This window comes from Haliotis cracherodii, unplaced genomic scaffold (assembly GCF_022045235.1).
Source record: "Haliotis cracherodii isolate W230 unplaced genomic scaffold, xgHalCrac1.p SCAF_11, whole genome shotgun sequence".
NCBI classification, from domain to species: domain Eukaryota; kingdom Metazoa; phylum Mollusca; class Gastropoda; order Lepetellida; family Haliotidae; genus Haliotis; species Haliotis cracherodii.
The window spans coordinates 15971293-15981092 of NW_027266266.1; the positions used below are offsets into that span (position 1 = coordinate 15971293).

Genomic DNA, 9800 nt, shown 5'->3' on the forward strand with positions numbered 1-9800 from the left:
GTCATTTGAAACGAGCACTAGGCTAGGCGAGGGCGAATTGGTTGGCATGGCACTGAACAGATACTATCGTTGTACAATTAATGCAACAGGGAGAAAAAGTTCAAAATGTCAGGGAAACATAAGGCATCTCTTCCGAAATGAAGTTAGCTAATGCATATTCTGATCTGAAATATTTTGCAGATGCTCTGTGAGATTGGTGACTTTTGACTTTTGACTTGGGGTAAACATATTCATAAAACTGACTTCCAAAAAGTGTGGTCAGCCGCCAGAGTCCTGCACTCTGTGCCGGAACCCGGGATTGAACCGGGGGCCTTTAGATCTTCAGTCTAACGCTCTCCCAACTGAGCTATTCCGGCCGACGAGGAAGGCTGTCATTTGAAACGAGCACTAGGCTAGGCGAGGGCGAATTGGTTGGCATGGCACTGAACAGATACTATCGTTGTACAATTAATGCAACAGGGAGAAAAAGTTCAAAATGTCAGGGAAACATAAGGCATCTCTTCCGAAATGAAGTTAGCTAATGCATATTCTGATCTGAAATATTTTGCAGATGCTCTGTGAGATTGGTGACTTTTGACTTTTGACTTGGGGTAAACATATTCATAAAACTGACTTCCAAAAAGTGTGGTCAGCCGCCAGAGTCCTGCACTCTGTGCCGGAACCCGGGATTGAACCGGGGGCCTTTAGATCTTCAGTCTAACGCTCTCCCAACTGAGCTATTCCGGCCGACGAGGAAGGCTGTCATTTGAAACGAGCACTAGGCTAGGCGAGGGCGAATTGGTTGGCATGGCACTGAACAGATACTATCGTTGTACAATTAATGCAACAGGGAGAAAAAGTTCAAAATGTCAGGGAAACATAAGGCATCTCTTCCGAAATGAAGTTAGCTAATGCATATTCTGATCTGAAATATTTTGCAGATGCTCTGTGAGATTGGTGACTTTTGACTTTTGACTTGGGGTAAACATATTCATAAAACTGACTTCCAAAAAGTGTGGTCAGCCGCCAGAGTCCTGCACTCTGTGCCGGAACCCGGGATTGAACCGGGGGCCTTTAGATCTTCAGTCTAACGCTCTCCCAACTGAGCTATTCCGGCCGACGAGGAAGGCTGTCATTTGAAACGAGCACTAGGCTAGGCGAGGGCGAATTGGTTGGCATGGCACTGAACAGATACTATCGTTGTACAATTAATGCAACAGGGAGAAAAAGTTCAAAATGTCAGGGAAACATAAGGCATCTCTTCCGAAATGAAGTTAGCTAATGCATATTCTGATCTGAAATATTTTGCAGATGCTCTGTGAGATTGGTGACTTTTGACTTTTGACTTGGGGTAAACATATTCATAAAACTGACTTCCAAAAAGTGTGGTCAGCCGCCAGAGTCCTGCACTCTGTGCCGGAACCCGGGATTGAACCGGGGGCCTTTAGATCTTCAGTCTAACGCTCTCCCAACTGAGCTATTCCGGCCGACGAGGAAGGCTGTCATTTGAAACGAGCACTAGGCTAGGCGAGGGCGAATTGGTTGGCATGGCACTGAACAGATACTATCGTTGTACAATTAATGCAACAGGGAGAAAAAGTTCAAAATGTCAGGGAAACATAAGGCATCTCTTCCGAAATGAAGTTAGCTAATGCATATTCTGATCTGAAATATTTTGCAGATGCTCTGTGAGATTGGTGACTTTTGACTTTTGACTTGGGGTAAACATATTCATAAAACTGACTTCCAAAAAGTGTGGTCAGCCGCCAGAGTCCTGCACTCTGTGCCGGAACCCGGGATTGAACCGGGGGCCTTTAGATCTTCAGTCTAACGCTCTCCCAACTGAGCTATTCCGGCCGACGAGGAAGGCTGTCATTTGAAACGAGCACTAGGCTAGGCGAGGGCGAATTGGTTGGCATGGCACTGAACAGATACTATCGTTGTACAATTAATGCAACAGGGAGAAAAAGTTCAAAATGTCAGGGAAACATAAGGCATCTCTTCCGAAATGAAGTTAGCTAATGCATATTCTGATCTGAAATATTTTGCAGATGCTCTGTGAGATTGGTGACTTTTGACTTTTGACTTGGGGTAAACATATTCATAAAACTGACTTCCAAAAAGTGTGGTCAGCCGCCAGAGTCCTGCACTCTGTGCCGGAACCCGGGATTGAACCGGGGGCCTTTAGATCTTCAGTCTAACGCTCTCCCAACTGAGCTATTCCGGCCGACGAGGAAGGCTGTCATTTGAAACGAGCACTAGGCTAGGCGAGGGCGAATTGGTTGGCATGGCACTGAACAGATACTATCGTTGTACAATTAATGCAACAGGGAGAAAAAGTTCAAAATGTCAGGGAAACATAAGGCATCTCTTCCGAAATGAAGTTAGCTAATGCATATTCTGATCTGAAATATTTTGCAGATGCTCTGTGAGATTGGTGACTTTTGACTTTTGACTTGGGGTAAACATATTCATAAAACTGACTTCCAAAAAGTGTGGTCAGCCGCCAGAGTCCTGCACTCTGTGCCGGAACCCGGGATTGAACCGGGGGCCTTTAGATCTTCAGTCTAACGCTCTCCCAACTGAGCTATTCCGGCCGACGAGGAAGGCTGTCATTTGAAACGAGCACTAGGCTAGGCGAGGGCGAATTGGTTGGCATGGCACTGAACAGATACTATCGTTGTACAATTAATGCAACAGGGAGAAAAAGTTCAAAATGTCAGGGAAACATAAGGCATCTCTTCCGAAATGAAGTTAGCTAATGCATATTCTGATCTGAAATATTTTGCAGATGCTCTGTGAGATTGGTGACTTTTGACTTTTGACTTGGGGTAAACATATTCATAAAACTGACTTCCAAAAAGTGTGGTCAGCCGCCAGAGTCCTGCACTCTGTGCCGGAACCCGGGATTGAACCGGGGGCCTTTAGATCTTCAGTCTAACGCTCTCCCAACTGAGCTATTCCGGCCGACGAGGAAGGCTGTCATTTGAAACGAGCACTAGGCTAGGCGAGGGCGAATTGGTTGGCATGGCACTGAACAGATACTATCGTTGTACAATTAATGCAACAGGGAGAAAAAGTTCAAAATGTCAGGGAAACATAAGGCATCTCTTCCGAAATGAAGTTAGCTAATGCATATTCTGATCTGAAATATTTTGCAGATGCTCTGTGAGATTGGTGACTTTTGACTTTTGACTTGGGGTAAACATATTCATAAAACTGACTTCCAAAAAGTGTGGTCAGCCGCCAGAGTCCTGCACTCTGTGCCGGAACCCGGGATTGAACCGGGGGCCTTTAGATCTTCAGTCTAACGCTCTCCCAACTGAGCTATTCCGGCCGACGAGGAAGGCTGTCATTTGAAACGAGCACTAGGCTAGGCGAGGGCGAATTGGTTGGCATGGCACTGAACAGATACTATCGTTGTACAATTAATGCAACAGGGAGAAAAAGTTCAAAATGTCAGGGAAACATAAGGCATCTCTTCCGAAATGAAGTTAGCTAATGCATATTCTGATCTGAAATATTTTGCAGATGCTCTGTGAGATTGGTGACTTTTGACTTTTGACTTGGGGTAAACATATTCATAAAACTGACTTCCAAAAAGTGTGGTCAGCCGCCAGAGTCCTGCACTCTGTGCCGGAACCCGGGATTGAACCGGGGGCCTTTAGATCTTCAGTCTAACGCTCTCCCAACTGAGCTATTCCGGCCGACGAGGAAGGCTGTCATTTGAAACGAGCACTAGGCTAGGCGAGGGCGAATTGGTTGGCATGGCACTGAACAGATACTATCGTTGTACAATTAATGCAACAGGGAGAAAAAGTTCAAAATGTCAGGGAAACATAAGGCATCTCTTCCGAAATGAAGTTAGCTAATGCATATTCTGATCTGAAATATTTTGCAGATGCTCTGTGAGATTGGTGACTTTTGACTTTTGACTTGGGGTAAACATATTCATAAAACTGACTTCCAAAAAGTGTGGTCAGCCGCCAGAGTCCTGCACTCTGTGCCGGAACCCGGGATTGAACCGGGGGCCTTTAGATCTTCAGTCTAACGCTCTCCCAACTGAGCTATTCCGGCCGACGAGGAAGGCTGTCATTTGAAACGAGCACTAGGCTAGGCGAGGGCGAATTGGTTGGCATGGCACTGAACAGATACTATCGTTGTACAATTAATGCAACAGGGAGAAAAAGTTCAAAATGTCAGGGAAACATAAGGCATCTCTTCCGAAATGAAGTTAGCTAATGCATATTCTGATCTGAAATATTTTGCAGATGCTCTGTGAGATTGGTGACTTTTGACTTTTGACTTGGGGTAAACATATTCATAAAACTGACTTCCAAAAAGTGTGGTCAGCCGCCAGAGTCCTGCACTCTGTGCCGGAACCCGGGATTGAACCGGGGGCCTTTAGATCTTCAGTCTAACGCTCTCCCAACTGAGCTATTCCGGCCGACGAGGAAGGCTGTCATTTGAAACGAGCACTAGGCTAGGCGAGGGCGAATTGGTTGGCATGGCACTGAACAGATACTATCGTTGTACAATTAATGCAACAGGGAGAAAAAGTTCAAAATGTCAGGGAAACATAAGGCATCTCTTCCGAAATGAAGTTAGCTAATGCATATTCTGATCTGAAATATTTTGCAGATGCTCTGTGAGATTGGTGACTTTTGACTTTTGACTTGGGGTAAACATATTCATAAAACTGACTTCCAAAAAGTGTGGTCAGCCGCCAGAGTCCTGCACTCTGTGCCGGAACCCGGGATTGAACCGGGGGCCTTTAGATCTTCAGTCTAACGCTCTCCCAACTGAGCTATTCCGGCCGACGAGGAAGGCTGTCATTTGAAACGAGCACTAGGCTAGGCGAGGGCGAATTGGTTGGCATGGCACTGAACAGATACTATCGTTGTACAATTAATGCAACAGGGAGAAAAAGTTCAAAATGTCAGGGAAACATAAGGCATCTCTTCCGAAATGAAGTTAGCTAATGCATATTCTGATCTGAAATATTTTGCAGATGCTCTGTGAGATTGGTGACTTTTGACTTTTGACTTGGGGTAAACATATTCATAAAACTGACTTCCAAAAAGTGTGGTCAGCCGCCAGAGTCCTGCACTCTGTGCCGGAACCCGGGATTGAACCGGGGGCCTTTAGATCTTCAGTCTAACGCTCTCCCAACTGAGCTATTCCGGCCGACGAGGAAGGCTGTCATTTGAAACGAGCACTAGGCTAGGCGAGGGCGAATTGGTTGGCATGGCACTGAACAGATACTATCGTTGTACAATTAATGCAACAGGGAGAAAAAGTTCAAAATGTCAGGGAAACATAAGGCATCTCTTCCGAAATGAAGTTAGCTAATGCATATTCTGATCTGAAATATTTTGCAGATGCTCTGTGAGATTGGTGACTTTTGACTTTTGACTTGGGGTAAACATATTCATAAAACTGACTTCCAAAAAGTGTGGTCAGCCGCCAGAGTCCTGCACTCTGTGCCGGAACCCGGGATTGAACCGGGGGCCTTTAGATCTTCAGTCTAACGCTCTCCCAACTGAGCTATTCCGGCCGACGAGGAAGGCTGTCATTTGAAACGAGCACTAGGCTAGGCGAGGGCGAATTGGTTGGCATGGCACTGAACAGATACTATCGTTGTACAATTAATGCAACAGGGAGAAAAAGTTCAAAATGTCAGGGAAACATAAGGCATCTCTTCCGAAATGAAGTTAGCTAATGCATATTCTGATCTGAAATATTTTGCAGATGCTCTGTGAGATTGGTGACTTTTGACTTTTGACTTGGGGTAAACATATTCATAAAACTGACTTCCAAAAAGTGTGGTCAGCCGCCAGAGTCCTGCACTCTGTGCCGGAACCCGGGATTGAACCGGGGGCCTTTAGATCTTCAGTCTAACGCTCTCCCAACTGAGCTATTCCGGCCGACGAGGAAGGCTGTCATTTGAAACGAGCACTAGGCTAGGCGAGGGCGAATTGGTTGGCATGGCACTGAACAGATACTATCGTTGTACAATTAATGCAACAGGGAGAAAAAGTTCAAAATGTCAGGGAAACATAAGGCATCTCTTCCGAAATGAAGTTAGCTAATGCATATTCTGATCTGAAATATTTTGCAGATGCTCTGTGAGATTGGTGACTTTTGACTTTTGACTTGGGGTAAACATATTCATAAAACTGACTTCCAAAAAGTGTGGTCAGCCGCCAGAGTCCTGCACTCTGTGCCGGAACCCGGGATTGAACCGGGGGCCTTTAGATCTTCAGTCTAACGCTCTCCCAACTGAGCTATTCCGGCCGACGAGGAAGGCTGTCATTTGAAACGAGCACTAGGCTAGGCGAGGGCGAATTGGTTGGCATGGCACTGAACAGATACTATCGTTGTACAATTAATGCAACAGGGAGAAAAAGTTCAAAATGTCAGGGAAACATAAGGCATCTCTTCCGAAATGAAGTTAGCTAATGCATATTCTGATCTGAAATATTTTGCAGATGCTCTGTGAGATTGGTGACTTTTGACTTTTGACTTGGGGTAAACATATTCATAAAACTGACTTCCAAAAAGTGTGGTCAGCCGCCAGAGTCCTGCACTCTGTGCCGGAACCCGGGATTGAACCGGGGGCCTTTAGATCTTCAGTCTAACGCTCTCCCAACTGAGCTATTCCGGCCGACGAGGAAGGCTGTCATTTGAAACGAGCACTAGGCTAGGCGAGGGCGAATTGGTTGGCATGGCACTGAACAGATACTATCGTTGTACAATTAATGCAACAGGGAGAAAAAGTTCAAAATGTCAGGGAAACATAAGGCATCTCTTCCGAAATGAAGTTAGCTAATGCATATTCTGATCTGAAATATTTTGCAGATGCTCTGTGAGATTGGTGACTTTTGACTTTTGACTTGGGGTAAACATATTCATAAAACTGACTTCCAAAAAGTGTGGTCAGCCGCCAGAGTCCTGCACTCTGTGCCGGAACCCGGGATTGAACCGGGGGCCTTTAGATCTTCAGTCTAACGCTCTCCCAACTGAGCTATTCCGGCCGACGAGGAAGGCTGTCATTTGAAACGAGCACTAGGCTAGGCGAGGGCGAATTGGTTGGCATGGCACTGAACAGATACTATCGTTGTACAATTAATGCAACAGGGAGAAAAAGTTCAAAATGTCAGGGAAACATAAGGCATCTCTTCCGAAATGAAGTTAGCTAATGCATATTCTGATCTGAAATATTTTGCAGATGCTCTGTGAGATTGGTGACTTTTGACTTTTGACTTGGGGTAAACATATTCATAAAACTGACTTCCAAAAAGTGTGGTCAGCCGCCAGAGTCCTGCACTCTGTGCCGGAACCCGGGATTGAACCGGGGGCCTTTAGATCTTCAGTCTAACGCTCTCCCAACTGAGCTATTCCGGCCGACGAGGAAGGCTGTCATTTGAAACGAGCACTAGGCTAGGCGAGGGCGAATTGGTTGGCATGGCACTGAACAGATACTATCGTTGTACAATTAATGCAACAGGGAGAAAAAGTTCAAAATGTCAGGGAAACATAAGGCATCTCTTCCGAAATGAAGTTAGCTAATGCATATTCTGATCTGAAATATTTTGCAGATGCTCTGTGAGATTGGTGACTTTTGACTTTTGACTTGGGGTAAACATATTCATAAAACTGACTTCCAAAAAGTGTGGTCAGCCGCCAGAGTCCTGCACTCTGTGCCGGAACCCGGGATTGAACCGGGGGCCTTTAGATCTTCAGTCTAACGCTCTCCCAACTGAGCTATTCCGGCCGACGAGGAAGGCTGTCATTTGAAACGAGCACTAGGCTAGGCGAGGGCGAATTGGTTGGCATGGCACTGAACAGATACTATCGTTGTACAATTAATGCAACAGGGAGAAAAAGTTCAAAATGTCAGGGAAACATAAGGCATCTCTTCCGAAATGAAGTTAGCTAATGCATATTCTGATCTGAAATATTTTGCAGATGCTCTGTGAGATTGGTGACTTTTGACTTTTGACTTGGGGTAAACATATTCATAAAACTGACTTCCAAAAAGTGTGGTCAGCCGCCAGAGTCCTGCACTCTGTGCCGGAACCCGGGATTGAACCGGGGGCCTTTAGATCTTCAGTCTAACGCTCTCCCAACTGAGCTATTCCGGCCGACGAGGAAGGCTGTCATTTGAAACGAGCACTAGGCTAGGCGAGGGCGAATTGGTTGGCATGGCACTGAACAGATACTATCGTTGTACAATTAATGCAACAGGGAGAAAAAGTTCAAAATGTCAGGGAAACATAAGGCATCTCTTCCGAAATGAAGTTAGCTAATGCATATTCTGATCTGAAATATTTTGCAGATGCTCTGTGAGATTGGTGACTTTTGACTTTTGACTTGGGGTAAACATATTCATAAAACTGACTTCCAAAAAGTGTGGTCAGCCGCCAGAGTCCTGCACTCTGTGCCGGAACCCGGGATTGAACCGGGGGCCTTTAGATCTTCAGTCTAACGCTCTCCCAACTGAGCTATTCCGGCCGACGAGGAAGGCTGTCATTTGAAACGAGCACTAGGCTAGGCGAGGGCGAATTGGTTGGCATGGCACTGAACAGATACTATCGTTGTACAATTAATGCAACAGGGAGAAAAAGTTCAAAATGTCAGGGAAACATAAGGCATCTCTTCCGAAATGAAGTTAGCTAATGCATATTCTGATCTGAAATATTTTGCAGATGCTCTGTGAGATTGGTGACTTTTGACTTTTGACTTGGGGTAAACATATTCATAAAACTGACTTCCAAAAAGTGTGGTCAGCCGCCAGAGTCCTGCACTCTGTGCCGGAACCCGGGATTGAACCGGGGGCCTTTAGATCTTCAGTCTAACGCTCTCCCAACTGAGCTATTCCGGCCGACGAGGAAGGCTGTCATTTGAAACGAGCACTAGGCTAGGCGAGGGCGAATTGGTTGGCATGGCACTGAACAGATACTATCGTTGTACAATTAATGCAACAGGGAGAAAAAGTTCAAAATGTCAGGGAAACATAAGGCATCTCTTCCGAAATGAAGTTAGCTAATGCATATTCTGATCTGAAATATTTTGCAGATGCTCTGTGAGATTGGTGACTTTTGACTTTTGACTTGGGGTAAACATATTCATAAAACTGACTTCCAAAAAGTGTGGTCAGCCGCCAGAGTCCTGCACTCTGTGCCGGAACCCGGGATTGAACCGGGGGCCTTTAGATCTTCAGTCTAACGCTCTCCCAACTGAGCTATTCCGGCCGACGAGGAAGGCTGTCATTTGAAACGAGCACTAGGCTAGGCGAGGGCGAATTGGTTGGCATGGCACTGAACAGATACTATCGTTGTACAATTAATGCAACAGGGAGAAAAAGTTCAAAATGTCAGGGAAACATAAGGCATCTCTTCCGAAATGAAGTTAGCTAATGCATATTCTGATCTGAAATATTTTGCAGATGCTCTGTGAGATTGGTGACTTTTGACTTTTGACTTGGGGTAAACATATTCATAAAACTGACTTCCAAAAAGTGTGGTCAGCCGCCAGAGTCCTGCACTCTGTGCCGGAACCCGGGATTGAACCGGGGGCCTTTAGATCTTCAGTCTAACGCTCTCCCAACTGAGCTATTCCGGCCGACGAGGAAGGCTGTCATTTGAAACGAGCACTAGGCTAGGCGAGGGCGAATTGGTTGGCATGGCACTGAACAGATACTATCGTTGTACAATTAATGCAACAGGGAGAAAAAGTTCAAAATGTCAGGGAAACATAAGGCATCTCTTCCGAAATGAAGTTAGCTAATGCATATTCTGATCTGAAATATTTTGCAG

At 45.6% G+C, this 9800-nt stretch overlaps 26 non-coding genes across 26 annotated transcripts; all 26 read right to left on the minus strand.

Annotated features, from left to right (window-relative positions):
- Positions 1-283: 283 nt before the first annotated feature.
- Positions 284-356, minus strand: Trnaf-gaa (transfer RNA phenylalanine (anticodon GAA)). The gene has a single exon. It is a non-coding gene; the product is annotated as a tRNA-Phe (tRNA).
- Positions 357-653: 297 nt separating this feature from the next.
- Trnaf-gaa (transfer RNA phenylalanine (anticodon GAA)) lies at positions 654-726 on the minus strand. The gene has a single exon. It is a non-coding gene; the product is annotated as a tRNA-Phe (tRNA).
- Positions 727-1023: 297 nt separating this feature from the next.
- Positions 1024-1096, minus strand: Trnaf-gaa (transfer RNA phenylalanine (anticodon GAA)). The gene has a single exon. It is a non-coding gene; the product is annotated as a tRNA-Phe (tRNA).
- Positions 1097-1393: 297 nt separating this feature from the next.
- Trnaf-gaa (transfer RNA phenylalanine (anticodon GAA)) lies at positions 1394-1466 on the minus strand. Its single transcript has one exon. It is a non-coding gene; the product is annotated as a tRNA-Phe (tRNA).
- Positions 1467-1763: 297 nt separating this feature from the next.
- On the minus strand, positions 1764-1836 carry Trnaf-gaa (transfer RNA phenylalanine (anticodon GAA)). Its single transcript has one exon. It is a non-coding gene; the product is annotated as a tRNA-Phe (tRNA).
- Positions 1837-2133: 297 nt separating this feature from the next.
- On the minus strand, positions 2134-2206 carry Trnaf-gaa (transfer RNA phenylalanine (anticodon GAA)). Its single transcript has one exon. It is a non-coding gene; the product is annotated as a tRNA-Phe (tRNA).
- A 297-nt stretch (positions 2207-2503) lies between these two features.
- Trnaf-gaa (transfer RNA phenylalanine (anticodon GAA)) lies at positions 2504-2576 on the minus strand. Its single transcript has one exon. It is a non-coding gene; the product is annotated as a tRNA-Phe (tRNA).
- A 297-nt stretch (positions 2577-2873) lies between these two features.
- On the minus strand, positions 2874-2946 carry Trnaf-gaa (transfer RNA phenylalanine (anticodon GAA)). The gene has a single exon. It is a non-coding gene; the product is annotated as a tRNA-Phe (tRNA).
- A 297-nt stretch (positions 2947-3243) lies between these two features.
- On the minus strand, positions 3244-3316 carry Trnaf-gaa (transfer RNA phenylalanine (anticodon GAA)). The gene has a single exon. It is a non-coding gene; the product is annotated as a tRNA-Phe (tRNA).
- Positions 3317-3613: 297 nt separating this feature from the next.
- Positions 3614-3686, minus strand: Trnaf-gaa (transfer RNA phenylalanine (anticodon GAA)). The gene has a single exon. It is a non-coding gene; the product is annotated as a tRNA-Phe (tRNA).
- Positions 3687-3983: 297 nt separating this feature from the next.
- On the minus strand, positions 3984-4056 carry Trnaf-gaa (transfer RNA phenylalanine (anticodon GAA)). The gene has a single exon. It is a non-coding gene; the product is annotated as a tRNA-Phe (tRNA).
- Positions 4057-4353: 297 nt separating this feature from the next.
- Trnaf-gaa (transfer RNA phenylalanine (anticodon GAA)) lies at positions 4354-4426 on the minus strand. The gene has a single exon. It is a non-coding gene; the product is annotated as a tRNA-Phe (tRNA).
- Positions 4427-4723: 297 nt separating this feature from the next.
- Positions 4724-4796, minus strand: Trnaf-gaa (transfer RNA phenylalanine (anticodon GAA)). Its single transcript has one exon. It is a non-coding gene; the product is annotated as a tRNA-Phe (tRNA).
- A 297-nt stretch (positions 4797-5093) lies between these two features.
- Trnaf-gaa (transfer RNA phenylalanine (anticodon GAA)) lies at positions 5094-5166 on the minus strand. The gene has a single exon. It is a non-coding gene; the product is annotated as a tRNA-Phe (tRNA).
- Positions 5167-5463: 297 nt separating this feature from the next.
- Trnaf-gaa (transfer RNA phenylalanine (anticodon GAA)) lies at positions 5464-5536 on the minus strand. The gene has a single exon. It is a non-coding gene; the product is annotated as a tRNA-Phe (tRNA).
- A 297-nt stretch (positions 5537-5833) lies between these two features.
- On the minus strand, positions 5834-5906 carry Trnaf-gaa (transfer RNA phenylalanine (anticodon GAA)). The gene has a single exon. It is a non-coding gene; the product is annotated as a tRNA-Phe (tRNA).
- A 297-nt stretch (positions 5907-6203) lies between these two features.
- Trnaf-gaa (transfer RNA phenylalanine (anticodon GAA)) lies at positions 6204-6276 on the minus strand. Its single transcript has one exon. It is a non-coding gene; the product is annotated as a tRNA-Phe (tRNA).
- A 297-nt stretch (positions 6277-6573) lies between these two features.
- On the minus strand, positions 6574-6646 carry Trnaf-gaa (transfer RNA phenylalanine (anticodon GAA)). The gene has a single exon. It is a non-coding gene; the product is annotated as a tRNA-Phe (tRNA).
- Positions 6647-6943: 297 nt separating this feature from the next.
- Trnaf-gaa (transfer RNA phenylalanine (anticodon GAA)) lies at positions 6944-7016 on the minus strand. The gene has a single exon. It is a non-coding gene; the product is annotated as a tRNA-Phe (tRNA).
- A 297-nt stretch (positions 7017-7313) lies between these two features.
- On the minus strand, positions 7314-7386 carry Trnaf-gaa (transfer RNA phenylalanine (anticodon GAA)). The gene has a single exon. It is a non-coding gene; the product is annotated as a tRNA-Phe (tRNA).
- Positions 7387-7683: 297 nt separating this feature from the next.
- On the minus strand, positions 7684-7756 carry Trnaf-gaa (transfer RNA phenylalanine (anticodon GAA)). Its single transcript has one exon. It is a non-coding gene; the product is annotated as a tRNA-Phe (tRNA).
- A 297-nt stretch (positions 7757-8053) lies between these two features.
- Trnaf-gaa (transfer RNA phenylalanine (anticodon GAA)) lies at positions 8054-8126 on the minus strand. Its single transcript has one exon. It is a non-coding gene; the product is annotated as a tRNA-Phe (tRNA).
- A 297-nt stretch (positions 8127-8423) lies between these two features.
- Positions 8424-8496, minus strand: Trnaf-gaa (transfer RNA phenylalanine (anticodon GAA)). The gene has a single exon. It is a non-coding gene; the product is annotated as a tRNA-Phe (tRNA).
- A 297-nt stretch (positions 8497-8793) lies between these two features.
- Trnaf-gaa (transfer RNA phenylalanine (anticodon GAA)) lies at positions 8794-8866 on the minus strand. Its single transcript has one exon. It is a non-coding gene; the product is annotated as a tRNA-Phe (tRNA).
- Positions 8867-9163: 297 nt separating this feature from the next.
- On the minus strand, positions 9164-9236 carry Trnaf-gaa (transfer RNA phenylalanine (anticodon GAA)). Its single transcript has one exon. It is a non-coding gene; the product is annotated as a tRNA-Phe (tRNA).
- A 297-nt stretch (positions 9237-9533) lies between these two features.
- On the minus strand, positions 9534-9606 carry Trnaf-gaa (transfer RNA phenylalanine (anticodon GAA)). Its single transcript has one exon. It is a non-coding gene; the product is annotated as a tRNA-Phe (tRNA).
- Between the last annotated feature and the right edge of the window lie 194 nt (positions 9607-9800).